Source organism: Protopterus annectens, chromosome 17.part0, assembly GCF_019279795.1.
Source record: "Protopterus annectens isolate FY-2018-M chromosome 17.part0, PAN1.0, whole genome shotgun sequence".
Lineage (NCBI taxonomy): Eukaryota > Metazoa > Chordata > Ceratodontiformes > Protopteridae > Protopterus > Protopterus annectens.
In genome coordinates this window covers 671,609,720-671,617,603 of record NC_056751.1, presented here as the reverse complement: position 1 = coordinate 671,617,603, position 7,884 = coordinate 671,609,720, and the positions used below count along the sequence as shown (strand labels likewise).

The following is a 7,884-nucleotide window of genomic DNA, read 5'->3' as shown; positions in this document are numbered from 1 at the left end:
CCAGGAATCAGCATTTGAAGCACAGGCTTTAGATCTAAAAACTAAATTTATCAACAGAGGCTATAGCAAAACTAGGATAGAAGCAGCTCATAGGCTATCCATAAATGGGGACAGAACAGAGTTATTGTCAGACAGACAGCGGCATGCAAGGTCACATGAAGGAAAAGTGAGATTCATCACCACCTATGGCACTAATACTTTCCATATAAAGGACATTCTTTCCAAACATTGGCATGTTTTACACTCAGACTCTTTTTTCACACAAATAGTTGAGGATCACTGTAGCTTTGGATACAGAAAGGGCAAACCATTGGGGCAACATTTTTCAGCCTTTAAAAAAGGGGAGAAAAGTGAATTCTAAATCCACAGTGGGTACAGTAGGCAGAACTTACAGTGGTTTTTGCAAATATTGTAAACTGATGGCTAGAACCAAGTTTTTTTACATCAGTTAACACCAAGAGGGTCTTTGACATTATACATCTTATAAAGTGCACCAGTACGTGGTCATTTATATGGCTGTTTGTCAGTGCGGGGCATTTTATATAGGTCAGACCTGCTGTACATTAAAACAAAGAATTGCCTTGCACATCAGTGATATAAGTGCCAGAGAGCTTGAAGTGCTTTATACAAACATAAGATAGTTCACACTACAGCTCATTTTGTGTTTGTAGGCATAGATATGGTTACTATACATGAAGATAATATTTTTCTTAAACATAAAATATTGACTGATATTTTACTTAAACATAAAATATTGACTGATAAGGAACGTTGCTGGATTGTCAATCTGGGGGCCCTTTTTAAACCAGGTCTAAATGACCAGTGGTAGAATTAATATACAATACAAAATATGTTAACCACACTCATTATAGGGGTTCCTACAGCATAGTAATTTAAATGTAGAGTGTGGGTAGTCCAGATTAGAATCAACACACCATTAATAAAACATAATATGCAATGCTGTATTAACACATTATTATATCTAGAGTATCCATATATGTATTTCCCATCATTATATTATAGATTTTATTATATCAGCATTAGAAATAGGGTGCTGATATTTTGGTGTATATATATGTTTACACATGATAGTATATATATATATGTATTTATTTATATGTGTATGTACTTATGTAATTTTTATTATATTGTTTGGGAAATCATTTGGCTATATAGTGATATGTGTTCATATTTTGTACCAGGTTGGTGTATTATAATGTATATAGCCCTTGTTGACTGATATAAGTCAGGGTTCTTCATGATATTGTGTATCAATGTTTTATTTGAACAAACTGCATTAGTCAGGGGGAGCATGTACATGTTTGGGTATACAATATTTACAGGTCTATTTATGTGGATATTGAAATAATTGGGGGAAATGGGTTTTTTATTGTGTCTGCATCTTTAAATATCTGCTGCTTGTTGTTGTATCTTTTTGTATTTAAATCCGGGTTTCTGCCTTTCTAACTACACACTGATGACGCTTTAGGCAAAACCGGTCACCGGTCTGTGTTATTTGATGTAGGCTATGCATGAATAAAACTTCTCTTTACAGCGGCTGTTTTTCTTCCATTTGTGATAGAGTGCTGAAGATTTGTTGGGTATTTGTGTTTTGTACTTCGTGCACCTATTGGGATTTATATATATATATATATATATATATATATACACACACACACACACACACACACACACACACACACACACACACACACACACACACACACACACACACACACACACACACACACACACACATACATCTACATGTATAAATACATTTCCTGTACTGTTGAATGATTGTGCTGGATGATATGTTTGTGAAAACATCAGGGTGATGTATATCTGACATGGCTTAGCGGCAAATCCCTTTGGCTATAGTGTGCAGTTTCCTGGGTTTGAGCCTTGCAGCAGCAGTTTATTTTATTGCTGGGTAGAACAAGGGCCGTTGGATACAGAGTGATTAAGGCACTTTTAAGCAGCTGTAAGCAGGTTTGCATGCATTTGTGTGGAGGTAAGCACTGCTAACTTTCGTTTACAGTTTCTTATACTGATTTAGCTTCTCAGTTGCTTAACCTGTGTATGCATTGCTTACCCCCACCCCACAACAAGCTTAAACCCGCTTACTGCTGCTTAAAAGTGCTTACTCACCCTTACCCCCATGCTAATTTCTTTAAAAGAAATGAAAAGGGTTGATAGGAAAGTGGTGAAAAAGAGGCACAAAGAGGGGAAAGACAGTAAGGAAAATAGCTGGGGATGTGCAGGACGGGTGTAGGGAAGGTCCACAGCTGCCCATTTCTTCTACAGCAACAGCTGTGCATATACTCTGATTTGGAGATAGTTTTGGACACTCATACCCCTGAGAGAGGGGTGAGGACAACAATAATATGTTGTGAAGCCAATTAGACCAGATCAGATGTGCCCAGTGGACACGTGTGCAAAATGGACAGCTATATATGGGGTGAGATTTGTTTGGGGGAACAGATTGCCCTTTTTTTTTCAGGTAAGAGTGGGATGTTGGGGAGGGATATTAGGTATATTTGGGGGAGGTAGGTTGGGTAGGATAACAGACAAGACAACATACAGGGGTGGTATATGACACATGTGGGGGTAAGCACCTTAGATGTGGAGGGGTGTTTGGAAATCGGATGCCCATGAGCCCCCTAGTGGAAACAGTGGGACTGAGGCCTCGACCCATGGGCATTTACCACTGCACCTTCACGGCGCTGAAGGTGGCTTTGCCGGGGGCTGAGTAGTAGGGCCAGGCCGACCCTCTAGCTGCAACACACAGCCCTCAAGCTGGTGTAATAAATCTCCAAATTCCCTTCGGAGCTCGCTACGCACCATGCCCCGGACCTGGCAACAGGTGACAGTGTCCTGTCTGTGCCCACTACCAGGGGGCCGAGCCCCATCCCCAGAGGCAGTTCCACCCAAAGGTGGTGCAGGACCAGCAGATGAGGAGGTCCCAGGATAGGCCCCAGATGTGCTGGTGCCCGGTGCCATAGCCAGATGAGGTGAGACAGGTGAGTCCACTTGGACCGGCCTTCCCAAATGCGCTATAGTGTTTCAATTTTACAACATATGTGGGTTAGTAATAGTCAACACATTCCAGGATTAGGTATAACAGCATGCATAGATATTCCCATTAACCCAAAACACCAGATATGGAACAGTTGCATAGCAAACAGAACACATGCATATATGGAACCACAGTGGCCATTACAACAGAATGCAGGTACATTGATGGCAGCATGCCACCAGTGTGGGAGTATTTCAACATGGCACATGCATAGAAACAAATTTAAATATTTATCAAACAACAGGGCATATGTCCCAACAGTAGAATTAATGGAGCACATACCGATTGAGTTGTGTATTTAGTTTATTGTTGCAGATATGGTGGGGGGAGAGAAAGATGTCAATTAACAACTTTTATATTCATGCAGTTCTCATTACTTTCCTAGTCAGTGCTGTGACCTGTACCTTACAGGTATTAGTACACTACCCTATGGCCTTAGTTTGTACAGTGGTATGGATGTAGACAACTATATACATGAACGGAGTATACCTGCAGTATACACCTATTACCTGGTATACCTGTGGAGGTATTGTTTCTTAACACTACCTAACTGTTTCTACACATATTCCCAGATTCCAGGTTGATGTTATGCAGATACCTCTCCATCTCTTACTGCACACACTCTGGGCAGGTCTTGACCACATGCAGGTGAACCGGGACATATTTTGACTATTGCCCGCTTAAACCTTTGCTGAGTTGTACAATGACAAGTTTGTTTTCATTGACATTTTCCAAATATGTACAGGCCTGTCAGTTATATGACATGAAATGCTATCTACATGTCAGAGATTAGCACGCTGATATGCGAGGGGGACAGGGTAACAGGCAGCAGATATGGGCCGATTAACTGGACATTCTGGACAATTCTGTACACTTGTGGGGTATGATTCTACATACAGCTTACTACCACTCACACGATTCGAACCATGGCTGTGTGTGCTAAAAATAAAAACGTGTCCATCACAGTTGAGTGTGCTATATAGATATTGCTGTGTATCTCTTCTCTGATTTCTGTCTATAAGTCTCCAGTGGTTTTACAATCTGACCTTGTAATTACAACATTCATACAGGATTTCCAAGAAAGTTTTATTATGTAGCACAGTGTGGGTGACCGTGATGAGTAATACCTTATTATTCAGAGCAACTGCAACACTAACAATGCCATACAATACCAGAGTAAACAGTACCAGTCCAGGATTTCAATCTTTTATTTCTAGGCACAGTTTTTGTATCTGACAGACCTGTGGGGGCAATGTTTGTTAGCACTACCTGAATGTTGCCACACAAATGACCAGATTCCACATTAGTATTATGCACATACATCTCACTCTGTTACTGCACACACTCTGGTCACAGCTTGACAACATGGGGTGGAGGCGGGACATACTTGGCTTATTACTCTCATAACATTTTGGGGAGTTGCTAGAGAGACAGGTTTGTTCTTATAGATGTTTGACAATCAGTTGTATTTCATTATTTGCTGCCTAAACGTCTGGGATCATTTCACTGATTTGCCAGGGTGACAGGCTGACAGGCAGCGGATATGGGCCAATTAACTGGACATTCTGGACATATCTGTACAGTTGTGGGGTATGATTCTGCATACAGCTTACTACCACTCCCAGGATTTGAACCATGGCTTTGTGTGCTAAAAATACAACAGTTCACATCTCAGTTGAGTGTGCTATTTGGATTATGTTGTCTACCTTTTTACTGTTTTTTGTCTAAGTCTCTCTCAGTTGTACAATATTATCTCTTGTGATTGTAACAGTCAAATACAAACATTCCTACACATTTTATTTATGTAGCATAGTGTGGGTAACAGTGCTTAATACAACAGTACTATTAAGAGATTGCAACTCTACATTACGATATGATACCAGAGTAAACACATGTAGACCTTTATTGTCGGGCTGTTATCCTTTTATTTACATACAACCTATATGAGACTATTCCTGCCATATTCGCTGGTGTATGCAGTACATGCCTTAAACAATACAGGTTTTATACAGGCAATTAACTTACTACTACTTTTAGATTTATTTCTTATGACAGTACATGCAAGAGTATTATTAACCTGCCTCGCAGCGCAACCGCTGAAATCTACAGGCATGGGCTTCCTGGTTCGCAGCCATCTCATCTGCCACTGTCAAAGACATAAGAGGAATATTTAGTCATACCTATCCATAATATACATAAGCTGGCAATTATTAAACAGGTAGTGGACTGATACAAACGGTTGGGACGTCCCCCATCCTCCTAGCCTCTTGGATCCTCTGATCCAAGAGATCCCTCTTTCTCCACTTCAGGTCGCCCTAGTGATGCCTGACCTGCTCATCAGTTCGAGGTATGCCAGTGGCACTGGTGAGGTCACAGGTGAGATGGTCCCTGGCTTCCACTTTATATTGGGAACCCTGGTACTGGCCCTGCAGCAGTGTCTGGTCATGGTCTTTAGCAAGGAGTCCTGCCATGACTTTGGACTCCTGGATGCCGCAGCGCTTCACCTGAAAGTGTACTCCCTCTCCCATACCAGTCATAGTGCCTACAGGAAGAAGCTGCAACCAGTTATGAGATATATTCCTGCCTGTTGGGTTTAAATAGGGCCAATTATCTGCACTTTGCCATGATTGGACGGTTTTGAAAATGCTAAACTATGAGTAAACCTGCCTAACTAAGGTTGGCATTGCTTAAAAGGGTTTACCAATGGGCAAACTGATTTAGCTGGCCTACACATTGCTTACACCTAGTAAGCTGGGCTGTGCAATGCTTAGCGTTGCTTAATTTTTAATTTGCATACTATTTGCTGTTTGGCATTGATTCATTATTCATCACATGTTATATATGTGTTTGGTATCTATGATTCATGTGTACGTGCACTGTATGGGGTCCTTGTGTTTATTAGGGGATTTCAACACTTTACTACAATGACACCTCACATCTGGACTTAATGCAGTACTCCAGTTCACATATTTATGTTATGTAGTAGGTTATACAACATAAAACTGTATATGGATTCCTTTCACATGTTAAGTTTGATTTTCCTTTAATGAGGATCTGTTTGGTGATACCTCAGTCTTATGTACTGTTGTGATGGATTAGTGGTTAACTACTGTGACTATAGGGTACTGGGTCCTGGGTTCAAGGGCTGTTTGTTTTTTTTTTTTTCTGGCCAGAACAGCGGCTGCTGTATATGGAGTGATTAAGGCACTTTTAAGCAATTGTAAGTGGGTTTGCATGAAGGTAAGCAATGCTATACTCCAGCTAAATATGCTTACAGAGAGTTAGCTTCGATATTGTTTAACCTGTATGCGCATTGCTTACCCCTGTGCAAACCGGCTTAAACCCACTTACTACTGCTTAAATATGCTTACTCCTGCTTACTACTGCTTAATAGTGCTTACTCCTGCTTACCCCCACACTAATTTAGACAGAAATGTAAAATGGTTCTTGGAAAGGTGGTGGATTTGGACACTGTATGGATTTATCCTTCATTACACATTATACCTTCGATTTGTATCCCTGATTCATGTGTACTGTATGGGGCACTTGTGTTTATCTGTGGATTTTACGACATTATTTCAATGACACTTCACATCTGCATTTAATGCAGTACTCCAGTTCACAAATATATGTTATTTAGTAGGTTATGCAACAAAAAATATTGTTCATAAAGTGATTTGGCATGGAAAATGGAATGTACTGGAGTGAGACTCGAACTGGGAATGATTGCTCGTAAGGCAAATGCTCTGCACACTACAATATTGCAGTACTGCTTCATTTGCGTATATCTTGATATTTATCCTCTTGTGCCATTTAAGCTGCAGTATACGTAGCTAAGCAATGGGCAAACCTGCTCACCTACAGTTAAATTTTATCTGTTTGATAAAAAAAATTAGCTTGTTTATAGTTTATATTTTAACTATTGCTCTTATAAACTTGGGGGGATGTTTCTGGGGTATGCAAACACCTATGAGTGGTCTCGCTCATTCTTATTGCTAAACTGCTGTTCTTGATTGCAGGGTTGCAGGGGCGTGTATATTCTGAGAGCTCTGCTCTCAGACACGCCCCCTGCACTTGTACATACTCTGTGTCCGTTTAGGAGCTCAGGCAGCACGCCTTCATTAATATGCATGGCGTGCTGCCATGCTGTTCCTAAACGGCCGCTTCCATGAAGAATAGTGAATCCAGGGGTTAGTCTCAGTTGTTTAGCTCAGCAACATTAACAGCTATAGTTATTGTAGGACTATGTCTACTTATGAAGAACAAATAGTGAATAAATAGCAAGTTATTTTAGGCTCATAATAATTCCTGAATTTCTCTGTAACTGCATCTGATTTATTATATTTCTCTTCAAGAAAGCACAAGTATTAAAAACTCTTAAATCTTTTTTTATTAAAAAAATCTTCTCAGAACCACACAGAAATGTGTCACACTATAACTTTTCTGGATTGTCAGCTATTCCAGTTAATAAATAAATTACATGCATTCTAAACACAAAGCTTACAGTTTTTTTTTTCAAAGAGCCCTGTTAGCTGTAACTGGAACATTTTCCCACTGTAAATGTTACATCCATGTTTACAATCATTAGTGCATTATTGAAAAACAAATATTATATTCTGTGTTATGTAAATCTTTTCTCATTTCTGCTGATGTATTTCTACAATTTGACATCATGTAGTGTTTGTTGTTTGTCAGGATACTCACTAAATACTCACCGAGGATGGGCTTTTAGTCTCCATGTAGTGTTTGTTTAGACTGCTTTTCTAAAGCCATATTCTTCACATACTACAGTGGTGACAAAAACA

The 7,884-nt window shown here is 39.9% G+C and overlaps 1 protein-coding gene across 1 annotated transcript in view; it reads left to right on the top strand.

The window, feature by feature from the left end:
- Positions 1-7,884, top strand: part of LOC122791747 (intelectin-1a-like) — a 478,747-nt gene that overhangs the window by 240,714 nt on the left and 230,149 nt on the right. The gene's annotated exons all lie outside the window — the stretch shown is intronic.